At 38.8% G+C, this 16,698-nt stretch overlaps 1 non-coding gene across 1 annotated transcript; it reads right to left on the reverse strand.

Annotated features, from left to right (window-relative positions):
• Nucleotides 1–8,424: 8,424 nt before the first annotated feature.
• On the reverse strand, nt 8,425–8,661 carry LOC148039115 (small nucleolar RNA U3). Its single transcript, XR_015690484.1, has one exon. It is a non-coding gene; the product is annotated as a small nucleolar RNA U3 (small nucleolar RNA).
• Between the last annotated feature and the right edge of the window lie 8,037 nt (nt 8,662–16,698).

Consider the following 16,698-nt stretch of genomic DNA (forward strand, 5'->3'; position numbering starts at 1 on the left):
CTTATGATGATGCTATGCCCAAAGGTGACTCTCACTCCTAGGAGAGGAATATGCAGTCTGAGATAGAACCCTTGCATAATAATGAGACTTGGGATTTGGTTTCCTTGCCTAGTGGCAAGAAGACTCTGCTATATCCAAATGGGTGTACAAGTTGAAGAGTACTCGGCGTGGACACCCCAAGCCAACATCCGAAGCCGGCTTATAAGGCAAGACTTGTTGCTAAGGGTTTTAAACATGAGCATGGAGTTGACTTTGATGAATTATTTTCTCCTGTGGTTAAGATGATTGGGTTTTGGCCTTAGTAGCGCAACTTGACTTGGACTTGTATCAAATGGATGTCAAGATAGCATTTTTACATGGAGATTTGCATGATGAGATTTACATGGAGCAGCCTAAGGGCTTTACAGAGCTTGGCAAGGAGCACTTGGTGTACAGGTTGAAGAAAAGTATTTATGGCTTGAAGAAGGCACTTAGGGAATGGTACCATAAGTTTGATGCTTTTATGTAGTCACAGGGCTATAGCCATAGTGCTATGGATCCGTGCTTGTACAAAAGAAATCCCGTGATGGATCTTTTCTTATTTTAGTACTCTATGTGGATGACATGCTATTAGCAAGAAAAGCTCATGATGAGCTAGATGCTCTTAAGGCTCAGCTCAAGAAGAGCTTTGAGATGAAGTATCTAGGACATGCCTCTCACATACTTGGTATGTGCATTAGACGCGACAGGAATCAAGGACTCCTCTACTTGTCACAGAGGGAGTACATTCATAAACTCCTTGAGTGATTCCACATGCAGGACATGAATGCTATTGGCTATTCATTGCCTTCTTATGTGAAGGTATCACATGCCAATTGTCTGCAGCCAGATGAGCAGAGGGCCGAGATGGCCAAGATTCCCTGTGCATCTACAGTGGGCAGGTCTCATATATGCTATGATAGCCACTCGTCTAGATATTGCCTTTTTTGTGGCATGCTATATGGCTACACCTGGCAAGAAGCATTGGGATGCGGTGAAGGGTATCGTGAGGTACTTCAAGGGCACTACAGATATGTGCATATGCTATGGCAGCCAAGATACAGGAGTCGTGGGTACACTGACTTTGAATATATAAGGTATGCAGATAGTAGGAAGTTCACTTCTGGCTATGTTTTCACCTATGCTGGAGGTGCTTGGATGTCCAAGGTGTAGAAGTGTATGGCTCTTTTCACCATTGAGTCATATGAGTATGTTGTAGCCACTAAAGCCATATGGTTAGGCTATTTGATTCATGACCTTGGTATTGATGCTATTCCTACACTGCATTCGGATTCTATGAGTGCTATTCAATTAGCTAATAATCCGGTCTTCCATGCCTGAAGATGAAACACATTGAGGTGAGGTATCACTTCATACATGGGGTCGTTGAGGACAAGTCTGTCGACCTTGTCAAGATCTTGACTGACCAGAATCCTATAGATCTGCTCACCAAAAGTCTCTCTACAGAGCGCTTTGCCTTCCTCAAGAGATTGATGGGCATGGGATGAGATGGCACATTTTCTCATCCTATTGTACTGTCTTTTCTTTTTCTTTTTCACTCCTCATTGGGAAAAATTCACCTTTAAGTGGGATGTTGTTGGGGATAAAGGTGCCTCCATCTAGCCACCCGTATATTACTACACTGGCAGTACCCGTGCATGCACACTGGAGGCGGCGAGCGCCCGTCACCATCACTTTATTCTTTATTCTTTTAGTGACAGGTGAATAATGGGCATGTCGGTCACAAATTGAGACTGTTGGAGTTCCCACATTGGGATCACCTGCTATTAGTGACTTCGACGACTACTACTATATCCCAGGATAATATAACTCCCTGCATCTGTTACATATACACATCGCACCACTTTATCACAGCCGACAGTTGTTCCCCTATCACAACCGACATTTGTTCCCCTTTTGTAGCCATTATCTGGAGTACCAGAGCTACATACGCACATACACATACACGACACTTATCACACTCACAGTACCGTATTTTCAGTTTCTAGTTTTTAGCTTTTTATTCAGCACTTTTATTTTGGATAGCTGGACCTCATCAGTTGTATCACAGTTTGTCTCATAGGCCAGTTTTGGTCTTTAGAAGACGTTAATATAACTTTCTTTCTTTCTTTCTTTCTCTCTCTCTCTTGCTCTTGTTCTCTTGCCATAGCTCTCTCATGAAATCTTCAATCCTTCTCACCTTTCAAGAACTTTGGCTGGGTGAAGGATAGATTGACTATAGCTTTAGAAGGGTCTCCCTTTATAGCTTGGGAAGGTATTCCGGTCCGCCTATTCGAACATATTATGAACCTTCCTTAGTCGGCCAGGGAATATTCCAAAGAATATTTGCTTTACCATCGAGCCCCCAGTCAGGGGCCACATTCACAACCCCCATACCCCAAAATAGGGGTCTGTGATAACCCCCCACACCTCGCAACTTAATGCATTGTGCCTCCAGCTACTGCCAACAAAAATACTCTATCTAACCCAAAGGCTAGATCCACAAAGGTCACCTTTTTGCCATACATTAACACAATAGACCTTATCTGGTATACAAGTCAGGATCCAACCAATGTCTATGCTTACGCATGGTTTCTCCTCATAATGGGGGTTTTACAACTTAGAGAACTAGGGATCATTGGTAACACCTTAGGAGAATGGGGTATTGAGCATATCTAACACACCCCCTCAAACTACATCCTCGACCCAATGCAGAGTCTCTAAAGATGAATTTGATGGAGATCCTTCGTAAGAGCTTTGGTAAAGATAACTACTCCATTATCCTCCATTGGACACTAGACCTACTCTATTATCCTATCCTCGATCAAGTCATACACATAGTGATACTGGATCTCAAAGTGTTTGGTGCATGCATGAAAAACTAGATTTTTGGTAATGATGATGCAACTTTGATTGTCACATCTTAGCACGGTTGGATCTTCATCTTGTACTCTGATATGCCATAGGATCCTCCTCCTTAACCATACTACTTCACATGCAACAAAGCAAGGTATCTTGTACTCTACTTTCGTAGAAAGCAATGCCATAGTTGGTTGCTTCTTATTGATCCAAGAAAATATTCTTGAACCTAAATAGAAACAATATCCAAAAATTAATTTCCTAGAACCACCCGTCACTTGCCCTCCAATCTGAGTCATGGTTCTCCATAAGAGCACTTTCAAAATTGTATGTGATACCATAGTCAAGATTTCCGTTCAAGTATTTGACCACTCGTATTCTATCTTTCCAATGACTTTCTCGTGATTTGTTTGAGAACTTGCTTAAAACACCAATAGCAAAATTAATATGTGGCTTGGTGTTACACAAGTAGGTGGGGTTGTCAACCAACCTACTATACCTCCCAATGTCTACTAGTATTGATGTATCCTCAATGAATAACTTCACATTGACCCCCATATGTGTAGCTATCTCCTTACACACCGTCATGCCAAATCCTTTTAAGATCTCCCATGCATACTTCTTTTGATAGATGAAGATTTTTCTAAACTCTTGCTAGACTTCAATCCCCAAACAGTAGTGCAACAAGCCCAAGTCTGTCATTTCAAACTTAGAGCTCAAAGCCTTTAGAGTCTGATGGACTGTAAACATACAAGTTAGAATCTGAGGCACATATTTTGAAATTCAAGCATAAAAAGAATTCATCTATCCATTGGTATCATGCTAGAGGGTCTTGTTTCATCCCATACAATGCCTTCTTCAACTTACAAACTTAAGGCGGAAATGACTTTTCTAATGGCGTGATTGCAAGTTGGTGGACTTTTTATTCATCATTTGAAGATGATGCTTCCTCCTTCCTTGAGGGTAGGGACAACTCTTAGGATAGGTTCATATAGTGGACTACTTCTTCGCTAGATAATAAAGTGGAAGAAATTATATTCTCCTCTTCCACAGTATATGGCTACTCCTTGAACACCACATCACAGCTCGCTATGATCTTCTTTTCCTCTTGCTCATACAATTTGTAAGCAGCTTATCACTATAACCTAAGAATATACATTTTGTGCTTTTTGGATTTAACTTGATTCTCTTATACTTTGGAACATGTGCATGACAATCACATCCAAATGTTATAAAATGTGAGATAGATGGTTTCTTACCAGAATAGGCCTCTTGAGGAGCATTTCCCTTAAGAGCCTTTGTATAACTTCAATTGAGAATGTAGAGTGCAGTATTAGCAGCTTCTGCCCAACACCGTTTCCCTTGCCCTTAAGCATGTACCTTGCCATTTCCATAATAGTGCGATTTCAATGTTTAAAAATGCCATTTTGCTAAGGTGTATGAGGCGTCATCAATTGACACTTAATCCCTTTGCTCTTGCAAAATTCTTCTTAATTATTTGAGTTGAACTCACCACCACCATCTGTTCTAAACTCCCTCAAACTTTTCCATGTTTCATTCTCAACAAGTTTTACCCCATTTTGTAAACTTACCAAAAGCTTGAGTCTTATCATGAAGGAAGTATACCCACATCTTCCTAGTATAGTCATCGACAAGCGATCAACATAAAATAAGAAGATCCTCCCAAGGCTTGTATAGGTATTTGGAGCCCCAAGAGGAACACCAAGGAAAAGGGAATTCTCTTGCAAGAAAATCTATCTTGTAACATCAACAAGCTTGTTTATCATGTTTCATATAATCACAATGAAGAAAAGAACACCAGGCACAACAAATCTTCATGCAGCATCATGTAGACCTCCCACGGATTTGATAAAATCAGCCACATTCTTCAACATCTTCACAAAATCCATCAATAGAACAAAAGAAAGCAAAGAAGTACACCATCTTTAAATGGAAATACATCACATAGTATTCATCTTCAATATCTTCATATAGTCTTCTCTCTCAATCTCTCATATACAATCATTCTGTTTGAGTAAAATTGGCTATCTCTGACTCTCTCTCTCTCACTCTATCAATAATACATCATATCCTCACTACAATCTCTCAAAAATTACTCTCAATAATCACTCTTAGGTCGTGGATACCCCTCCCAAGAGGTATGTCTGATATGAAGAGTCACCAGAGCCACTACAGTGTCTCTTCATAGCTCACTACTGTCACTTCACTCTAGTCTTCTCTTGAGTCTTCAGCAGCTACTTCCACTTCCTCCAGCTCTTTTGCACTTGTATTCACCTCTTTCCAAGGCTAGAAAACTTTCCCAAAGTCACACATACATTCCACAGAACACTTACAGAAGCATACAGAACAGTCTACAAAATAGCTACAGTACAGAACAGAACAGAAGCAGAACAGTCTACAGAAGCTCTACAGAAGACCTACAGAAGGTCACAGAAGGTCATCAAAACCTCATAACTTACTCTCAAACCATTTCAAACTCTCACAAAACATTCAATAAACTTTCACAATATCTCATTCTTCATCAATCAATACTCCTTCCCTCCTTACAGAAGACAATCAGAACAAAACAGACCAAAACAGAACAAAACAGAAGGTATACAGAACCAATCAGAACCTATCAGAACATCACAGAACCATCAACAAACATCATGAACTTCCAAAACACAATCAATATCATCCAAAACATTCTCAAACCACTTCCAAATCAATCAATCATCCCATAAAATTAACCATTCAGCTCTCAAAAACAACAAAAATCAGCCAAAAAACAAGTCATTTCAACACTCAACAGTATTTTACTACATAAGTCAATATACACTAACTCTAGAGGAGCTGTCAATCTATTCTTGTTTTCTTGTGGAAATGCCTTTCTCTATTGCTTGCCCATCATACAAGCTTCACATGGTCCCTAGTTACTACAAGTAGGTGAGCAACCATACCTTGCTTATGTGTCTCCTTTAACACTACAATACCAATGTGACCAAATCTTTCATGCCAAATTTTACTTGTGCCAACACCAGTGGTGGCTATATGAGCACTTAGCTCATATAGGTTGTTGCTTATTTCTCCTTTTTTGACAACTTTGCAAACACTATCAATAATTACACCTATCTTAGTGAATCTCACCTCATGGCCAAGATTAGTTACAGAAGCAAATAATAGCATATTTTTCTTAATATCTGGAACATACAATATCTTTGAAAGATTTTTTAGTTTACAATTTCAAGTAACAAAGGAAATAGTACATGTGCCCTTAGTAGGGCATTTTGCATCATCATCATAGTGATGGATTCTTGCAAAGGCGCCACTATCCAATACCCATGAGTTAGTGGTAGATATTTCTTGTGCCGAGGAATACATTTTCTCAATGATTGCTCCATTAATAACTCCAAACTATATTGACTGTCTCCTTTCCTTTAGTCTTCCGGTGCCATTCTTTTCATCTACATTCTTGACACGACAATCTGCAATTGCATGTCCTTTCTTCTTGCAATAGAACCACTCTCCTTGAAAATTTTTCTCACCACCCTTCTTCTTTTTGTCACCATTGGTAGAGGAACCACTTTTGACTTTCGCAGGTAGAGGAACCACTTTTGACTTTCGCATTGGTCGAGAATGCAACATCTCCCACTGTTGCTACCTTCTTGGGCTTTAAGCTACGACTCCTTATCCATTAGTAGTGCAAAAAATTCCTCAAACATCAAAGCTTGGGGTCTTACGTGAGTATTTAGGATGGTCATCAATCCATCAAACTCTAGTGGACAAATCTAAAGACACCTCCGAGCTAGCTCCTCACTAGTCTTTTGTATCCGAGCACTAACCATCTAGTCGCCGAGATTCTTGATCTGAGTGATAAATACTTCAGTTGTGTCTCCTTCGGCAAACTTCTATGCTGCTACTTGATTCTCCAAGTTCTAAATCCTTGTTTGATTTTACATGTCATACTAACTCCTCAGTACGTTCCAAGCCTCTGATGCCTTGGTTGTATCCTGAATCAAGGTCAAAACATTGTCAAAACAACTTGTAACTAGGACACACAATGCATCCGCATTCCTTTATTTTCAAGCTAATAAAATATACGCATTTGAAAATATCATGAAAATTGAATCTGATGGGCCGGGGTGGATTAAAATTCTAGGTCAATCCCCAGCAACACCATCTCCAAAAGCACATAAGAATTAAGTATAGTTGTAATTTTAAACTTCCACAAAGTGTAGTTTGTACCATCTAACTTGCCTTCACCGAAGGTTGGTGGGACGAATCCTCATTGTTGAACTCTCAGTACAACACCACCACCACCTGATGCGCCAGCATCGCTACCTAATGCAACATATAATATTTCTCATTTTCGTTGTTGAAGCCCTCGCCTCTTGCGTACTCTTCACTCCTTAGAGACCCTTGGGCTCTAATACCATGTAGAAATTACATGGCACAATGGATAGACGCTGAGCAAGGAGTGAGAAGAACAAAAATTGCTTTAATTTCAAACCAACTGATACAAAGATGGCTGTGTTCACTTGTGCGCTTCCACTGTGAAGCTTAGATGGTGATTCAGACAGATGATAGGCGCAAAGATCTTAAGGATAGTTGGAAGAACTCTGATTAGGTGAAGGATAGATTGACGATGGCTTTAGAAGGGTCTTCCTTTTCTAGCCCACGAAAGTAGTCTAGTTAAGAATCTGAACTCTTAAATAAAGGCAGATCTTACAGCACATTGGGAAGACGATATCATCTATATATTAGAAAGGGGACTGTCAAAGAGACCCATTGAAAAGGTGCGTGTTATCCGTCTTCTAATCAAGAACTGGAACCGATCAGATGATTACTGGTCAACTCTATCAACTAGGGCAAGACGTTCTTCTTTGTAGATGTACTTGTTGTGATGAGCACAAAATGGAAGGTGCGCTACAAGATGCACAAGGTGTGATGGACATAAAAACGATTCCTACAAAGGTAAATTAACAAGTTATTGAGACAAGAGTAGTGCAAGGGGAAAAAAATAGCTTTTGACCAAGCATACAAGACCCAAGGCCTTTGCTGCTCATGCATGAGCAGGAAGGATATTATATAGGAAAAAGATTTTTGAAGCACCAATGAATGTATCTGGGTATGAAGCATAGAGTGAATGGTGGAAGAACATTTTGGGCATAAAAAGGATTCCTCCAAAGGTAATGCAAAGCGTTGTCAAGGAAGGAAGGAGCAGCACAATGAAAAAGATAGCTTCTGACCAAGCGATACAAGCCCCAAGGCATTTGCTGCATGAGCAGGAAGGATACTCAGATATTTAAAGCACCGAGGACAATATATGGATATGAAGCAGGAAGGATACTCTATAGGAAAGATCTTTAAAGCACCCACCAATGACAATATATGGATATGAAGCACATGGTGAATGGCGGAAGAATAGTTTGCCTGAATTGGATTATACATTAGATTTGAATTCCCCCTCATCTTGATTAATCCTTTGTAATGTTGAGTGCCTACAATAGCAGTTGAAGTATTGAGTGCGAGCCCGCAAAAAGAGGAGACCCGTCAGATCGCCCGACAGCCTTCACCACCGGCTGGAATGCGCACAGTGGGACGTTCATCAAGGCGCCCGGGAGAAGGGAAGGGCGAGCCCTTCTCATCCCCGCGGCGACAAACTATTCGCGCTCTGGCGGCCGAGCCATGCCTCGTCTTCCGGGCTGTGCAGGGCTTGTCTGAACTGGAATGTCCAGGCAAGAGGTACGAACTATAGAACAGATCCTGTTCAAGTATAGTCGTGAGAGAGGAAGCGCATCCGCCTGCGCGTCCATATAGAGCATCTTGCGCGGCAGCGCAGTGCTTACGGGTTTGAGCAAGCTCGATGCACCGTAACAAGCCTCTGCTCTCTCAGGGGTACCCCGGCTGTGTTACGCGTAGATAGGAGGGGTCGAAGCGAGCGCAAAACCTCAACGATTATGGATCCTCGCTTAACTGGGACCTTACTCGCATTATTATGATATTAACAAACTTAAAGTTGGTGCTTATTGTTCGTGTAGGCTAGATTAGCTACCTAATTAGTCTTAAAGTTGGTGCTTATTGTTCGAGGATGGTGTTGTTATATATGTAGGATGCAATTAGTCTTAAAGTTGTCATTAGTGCTTGAAAAGCATCTAAACGATTGTTACAGTGTGCCTCGTACCTGTTAGGATAGTTGTAGCTCACGAGAACCTAGAAATAGCATGGTATACTTGATATGAAAAGGAGCCATGTTGTGCGTGTGTCCTGACACCAATTGAGCCCTAACTTAAATGTCGAGTAAGGTTTATTTGACCATATGGCCAAAAAGGAAACCTATGTAGCTCTAGCCTACAAGTTAGATGGAGCAGCTAACTCAAGGCACAATGAATTTTGTCTCAAGTTTTGGAAGTTATCAGGGACCCCTAAATTTGGTCCCATTAGAGATGCACCCTAGCTAGGGCTCCAATCGAGACAATGATCCCCTTAGCAGGGATTCAACTCAGTGTCATGACCCAGTAGTAAAGCAAATATTCCCTAACATACTCCCTACTTTATTGGCAAAGGTTAATAATATGATATGTCAATCAAGACAACCTACAACCTTCATGGGCTATAAGAAGGTGAACCTCTCGTCAGGACCATAAATCATCCAATTATTCATCCGGGCCATGGAACTTTATTTTCCTTAAATTTATTTAGAGAGAGCCACAGAGAGAGACGATTGATCATCGATTTGAAGGTAAAAATGGTAAAAGGGCCAATAGACAACACACCTCCCACCCCAATGGAATTCTGAAAACAAGATGCAACTTCTTTAGCCACTCACATTATGATACAATTTTTTTTTTCATATATTACATATAAGTTTAATGTAAGACCTTAAAGCAATACATCCTTGAGTGTCGCTCTATTAGCCCCTCATTGTCACTCTTTTCTGAACCTTGCATTTAGAACTAGAGCTATTTCATAAAAACATCAAAATGTCCCAAAGTTCTGTGAGCTCCATGATATATATAGTTGGGAACTATTCGAAAATCTTTAAGGTGACTCACTTGGAGAAAAAAGTTATCATTGAGCAGTCATCTTTTTCTTTCGCACTCGTGGGGAATGTAGTATCTCCACTACTCCTTTCTTCTCAAGCTTTAAGCCACAATTCCTCCTTTATTAACAGTGCAAAAAACTCCTCTTGATGCTTGAGGTGTTAAAGCTTTCTTGTTGATGAGTCAAATGGATATCTTGAAAAGTAAAGAGGGGGAGACAACAATACGGATCAAGCAAAGCTTGAGTTATTCACACAACTACCTTTGAGAAATGTTGCTTCTCAGTTCAATGCGAGTGAATGATTGACTCATAGTAGGTATTAAACACAATTCTATATAGCCTCTACAAGAGTCCATCACCATGATGGTCGGTAGCAGTGCAAAACACCCTCATGAGGATAGAAGTGCAGAAATTCTAGATAATCCTAGAAAGCTTGTTAGTAAAAGGTGAAAGGAGGAACAACATCTATGAACTAAGTACTCTTAAGGATTAATGCCAAAGTACATGCTTAAGGGAAAGTGATTGCATAACCGATTTTATGTCTCAATGATACTAGTGCTAGAGATTTCATATTAAATCAAAGCTATAGTAAGGCTCTTGATGGAAAATACTTGACGAGGCTTAGATTGGTAGGAAGAACCATATTTTTTGCATATTGAAACCTTTGGGTGCGGATGCTATGTGCATGTTCTGGATGAGAATAAGAACAATTTACAACCAAAAAGCACCAAACATATCTTCTTGGATTTCAATGATGAGAAAAAATATTATAGATTATATGACCATAAGACAAAGGAGATCATAATGAGCCATGATGCGGTATTTTTAGAGCAATAGCATAACTAGAGGCAGAGAAAAGTCCTTCCACTTTACTATCATTAAAGGTGTAATCCACTGCTAACCCATCATAATTGATCCCTAATCTAAAGAAAAAGAAGCATCATCTTTGGATTGTTAGTAGATTGGTGCTAGAGGCATATGTATTGTCCCATAAGCAAAGTGAGAGATATTGAGATGTCAAGCTTAAAACATGTAGACGTTGATGATGGAACACCTAGCTAGATGGGTCCACACATCTATACTTATCATGCCAATTTTCATGTTTTTTTTTTTGTGTGTTTTTTTTGGTAGATCTTGAAGGTGGTTTTTGTTAGAAGTGGTCATATCACATGTTCACAGGCGGCCACTACCTTATTTATGGGCACTCTCTTTATTCATTATTTGGTATTTGGCTAGCCTATTTTGTGGTAGGACAAGTCCTTTTTTTTGTCTACAATGGGAGGTAGTGTGGCCATAGTCCATTATCTATAATTCATGTACTTGTAGGTTCTAGGTGTGGAGAGAAGGAACTTGTGGAGTGTGAGAGCCAGCATGCAACCATTGTACTCTTGTCATAGTGAATTCCTATTGCTGATTACATCTTGTGCATCATCTCTTTTATTGAATTTGTGTCTTTCATTATTCTCATGCATGCTTTTCTCTTCTAACATGGTATCAAATGTTTAGGTTGTGTGAAGGATGTTTGACTGAGTGAATGGGATTTATGTAGGCCTCGTAGTTTTTGCATTTTTTAAATGTTTGATTGTCATTTTCATCTCGTTTGTTGATGTTGTTTTGACTAATGTGTGTAGGCTTGCATTTTGTTGGTCTATGTTATCTGGTTGACTTTTTGCTTGCTTACATTAGTCATGCCGGGTTAGTCGATTGTTATGGCGTTTGCATTGCCAACATTTGTGTGGAAGTTGACGTGTGTCATGCCAATGTCTATGTTGACATGCTGGCTTGCTAGCATGTGATGTGTATTGCCTTGCTATGCTTGCGCAAGTGGCTACTGCCATTTGATAGCATTTGTCTTCCTTTAGCCATAATGTGGCATGCGCTTATTCTAGCCCCACCGAATGCCAACTAACAACAAATTGATGTAACCTTGCATTTTTTCCTACATAAGAATTTCTCTTGCGTTGACTTGGGTGGTTGTCTCGCATTGTTCTTGTTGCCATTAATGATGTCACCTCTTCAACAATGCATTCCTTACATTTGACTCAGTGTTGTTCTACTACCCAAAGGTTGCATTTTCCACTATAGCAACATTGTCATTTTGCTGTGCTTTTTTAAAATCAACACGTGTTTTTTTTTCTTTAAGCCCTTGTTCACATATAGAGTGCATTAAGCCTTGGCTCATGCACTATGCTTGTGTGATTTGTTGATTCCATTTTGCTTGATTTGTTTGAGCTAAAGTCTTTGCAGGCTAATCACACCCCCTTTGCTACTCTCTACCAAGTTGAGATAACATGCAAGTCATTTTTCTATCCTATTGATGCCCTTGTGATTTATGCTTCATTCTTCTAACAGATTTCATGGAGCTTTTCTTGCATATGGTGCTTACAAGTGCTTTTCAGAGAGCATGTTGGCTTGCTTTGGAGGAATATTTGCTTTCATCATGATGCGGAAAAGTGGTAGTCATGTATGTGAAGGGGAAGAGAAGGAATGTTATGGCATAGTGTCTGATTTGAAGAGAAGGAAGATAAGAAGATGAGTTGCTACTTTGTGTGGTGCATATCATGGTCATGCTTGGTAGAGCATGAGACTACATACATGTCTACATCATCTTGGTTCACTCAGGGCTTACTGATGGCTTGAGTGGATGGTTCTTCTCAACTCTAGTGATATTTCACACCCTCACATGCTACTAGCTAGAAGGTGCAAGTGCGAGGGTGGAGAGAGGGCATGCTAATTCTCTTTCGTATTGGTGGATTTGGTGTGTTTCATTGAGTTCACATCTTCTAGTGATCCAAACTTTGGATTGGTGTGTCCAGCACCAAGTTAATGCTAGGATAAGTGACATGATGTGTTCGTGTGGTCTTGCATGAGGGGACCCAAAGGGAATACTAATGCTCTAGTCGAGGAATCTTGGTTTCATGTTGAGCTATCCATGGAGCTTGTGTAGCTATAGTAGATGCAAGGTGGCTAGCTTAACTACTTTTCTTTCAAAGAGGGATTATGGCATTTGGATTTTTCCTATAAGGTTCTTTCTTATTGAGGTGCATCCGATGGAGTGCACACTACTAGAGTATCCATGGTTCATCCTAGGTGGTCTTATTCATTACTTGTTCCCATGTTCTTTGAGAGACAGTGTTAGAAGTGGTCATATCATAGGTTCACAGTGCCCATGGCCTTATTTATGGGCACTCTTTATTCCTTATTTGATAATTGGTCAGCCTATTATGTAGTAGGACAACTCCTTTATTTTAGTCGATAAAAGGAGGGAGTGTGACCAGTCTATTATTCCGCTTGTGGAGTGTGTGAGCTGGTGCTTAACCATTGTAGTCTTGTCATAGTGGATTCCTATTTCTGGTTACATCTTGTGCATTGTTTCTTTGGTCAATCTTGTGTCTTTCATTATTCTTCTCTATGTTTTTCTCTTCTAATAGTTTTAACTTATGCTATTGTCTTCTTATAGAGATTGCTTTCGTCGAGATTACATAAGTGTACTATTTCTCTCTCCCTCTATCTTTGTGTTTTCTATCTGTCATTATTTCCAATAGAGCTTTATGTCAATACTAACTCTTGTTATTATCTTCTTGTAGAGATAAACTTGGCAAGATTGTACAGGTGCTCATCTCTCTCTGCCTCTATGTTTTCTCTTTTATACTATTTGTACAATATGTTTTAATATCGATTCTTATTTTAATTGCCCTCATATGTGTTTCCAAAATTTATATGATTGATTCGATATATTTTAGTTATGAGGAATTGATGTTTTTCAATATCTATCATCGTCAATAGGTTTTGATTATCATAATTATACAATAAAGTGTTCTTGTAGTATTCAACACATGGTATATCGTATATTCCATGTAATTTTCTACAAATTGCTTTATAGGTAAATTTGCCCTACATTTGTGTTTCCATAACTCATGTGTTTGAGTAGTTATTTTTCACTTTTATTGAGATAATATGTTTTGCCAACATGCATGTGCAATATAAAATTTAGGTAAAGTACGTAACTCTCGATTTAGTTTGCTATGGTGAGTTCTCCTTTTGTGCCAAATGGATTGGGTGTTCTAGAGGTCGTGGTTCAGAGATTCTCTAAAGTGTTAATCCCTTGGGCCTATTCGGATCTACATGCCACTTGGCGTGACCAGTTCTATAATTCTTGTGTTATACTAGCCATATATCACACAATAAATTGATTCATAGAACATATCAATTTTCCAATCAATAGTGTCCATTCGGATCTCCATATCATTTGGTTGCGCCCTTCTAACTATTACTGTGTGATATTACCCATGTAGTCATCAATGTATTGAGTCAATGGGACCCAATCTATTCAACACAATGAATTCTCTTTCTACTACAAAATTATCTTTTTGATTATTTATGTGGTGTTCATTTCATTCTAGTTTGTGTAAACATGATGATAAATGTGATGGTTTCAAATTCAATCTATGTTTGTGATGATGTACATAAGGATATATGTTTTTCTTCCAATATGTGGGCCTGGTTACAAAAGGTTGTATACCTCCTGATGCCATGGTTGATTTGTACAAAATAATTGTGATTGTTGATCTTTATTAAAATGCTTATCATTTAGGATTTAGCATATAAATGTTTACATGAATTACATAGGTCATAATGGTATAGAGAAGAAAAAATATTCTTTGAATGGAAGTGTGCAATAGGAAAGATGAGAAAAGGAACTTGATCGTTGACACATATCATTGTTCATCTTGGGTGTATATGCATCTAAGCATGAAGGGAGATTTTAAGGTGAAAGCATATGCAATAGGAGATATATTGAAACACTTTGTTGCCTAGCTAACTTTCCTTTCCAAATACAAGTACTTTGTTGCGAGTCAAACTTTATACTTGTTATTCAAGCATTGTAGATGGAGGATGTTGAAGGGTGAATAGTTGTGCCTTAATTAAGACACACATGATAGTAGAATTGTGGATAACATCTGATTTCAAATTAGATGGTAGGAAGGAATATCTAAAGCCGAGAGCTCAAAGTACAATTACTACTGGAAAGTGTTTGGCTTGACACATCTTAGAAATTGTGGAGTCTCTATCCTATGCTTGCAATAGAATACAAGTGCTTTGCAATATCTTGCAATATAACATAAGTGATTTTTAGTATCTTTTGCTTACAATTAATACAAGCACTTGCATTTTTGGCTGATGGAATACAAGTACTTTGCAATATCCTACGCTTGCAATCTTCTAAATTTTTGTTATTTTTCAACTTGTCATATACTCATGCACATTATTCAAAATTATTTCAACATGTTTATACATATTCTTATTTTTTAAAAATACACATGCACCTAAATGTCTATCGAGAAAGAAGAGATACCTCTACTAATTTGTATTTTTTGAATATGTATACATACATTTTTAAATTGAGATAAGAAGAAACATGCCCACTGATGTGGGGAGGGGAGGAATGCGCCTCCCCTTCAAAATTACCTAATAGGACTACTTGTGTATTCTTGCATTTTATAGTGATTTTTTTAAAAAAAATAAACATGTTTCTTTTTGGAAAGCTGATGCATATACACATCCATGTGCCGAGGGAGGGGGAGAAAGAGAGAGGGGAGAAAGCCCTTTTTCTTTAAAAGTTAGGGTTTTTATGATAGATGTAGTTTACTTTTGATTTCTTTGTTTCATTTCACAAACTCTCTGTTGAGTGTTGAAATGACTTGTTTTTTGGCTGATTTTTGTTGTTTTTGAGAGCTGAATGGTTGATTTTATGAGATGATTGGTTGGTTTGGAAGTGGTTTGAGAGTGTTTTGGATGATATTGATTGTGTTTTGGAAGTTCATGATGTTTATCAGTAGAGATATGAGGTTTTGTGATGTTTTGATAGGTTCTGATTGGTTATGTATACCTTCTGTATAGCTTCTATTTTGTTCTGTTTTGTTCTGATTGTCTTCTGTAAGGAGGGATGGAGTATTAATTGATGAATATTGAGATATTGTGAAAGATTGTTGAATGGTTTTTGAGAAGTTTAGAATGGTTTGAGTATGAATTATGTGGTTTTGATGACCTTCTGTAACCTTCTGTAGAGCTTATGTCTCTGTTCTGTTCTGTACTGTAGCTGTTCTGGTACTGTTCTGTAGACTGTTCTATATGCTTCTGTATGTGTTTTGTTGGATGAGAGTGTAGCTTGGGAAAGTTTTCTAGCCTTGGAAAGAGGTGAATACAAGTGTAAAGGAGCTGAAAGAAATGAAAGAAGTAGCTGCTGAAGACTCAAGTGAAGACAGTAGTGAGCTATGAAAAGACACTGTAGTGGCTCTGGTGACTCTTCATATCAGACATACCTCTTGGGAGGGGTATCCACGACCTAAGAAGGATTATTGAGAGTGATTATGAGAGATTATAGTGAGGATATGATGTATTGTTGATGGAGAGAGAGAGAGAGAGTTAGAGATAGTCAATTCTACTGAACAGAGTGATTGTATGTGAGAGATTGGGAGAGAAGACTATGAAGATATTAAAGTTGAGTACTATGTGATGTATCTCCATTCAAAGATGGTGTATTCCTTTGCTTTCTTTGTTATATTGATGGATTTTGTGAAGATATTGAAGAATATGGTTGATTCTATCAAATCCGTGGGAGGTCTACATGATGCTGTATGAAGATTTGTTGTGCCTGGTGTTCTTTTCTTCATTGTGATCATATGAAATCTAATAAACAAGCTTGTTGATGTTACAAGATAGATTTTCTTGCAAGAGAACTTTTTCTTGGTGTTCCTCTTGGGGATCTATGTTTTT

Source organism: Lygodium microphyllum, chromosome 3, assembly GCF_053477565.2.
Source record: "Lygodium microphyllum isolate KBCC chromosome 3, Lygodium_microphyllum_v1.1.10, whole genome shotgun sequence".
NCBI lineage: Eukaryota > Viridiplantae > Streptophyta > Polypodiopsida > Schizaeales > Lygodiaceae > Lygodium > Lygodium microphyllum.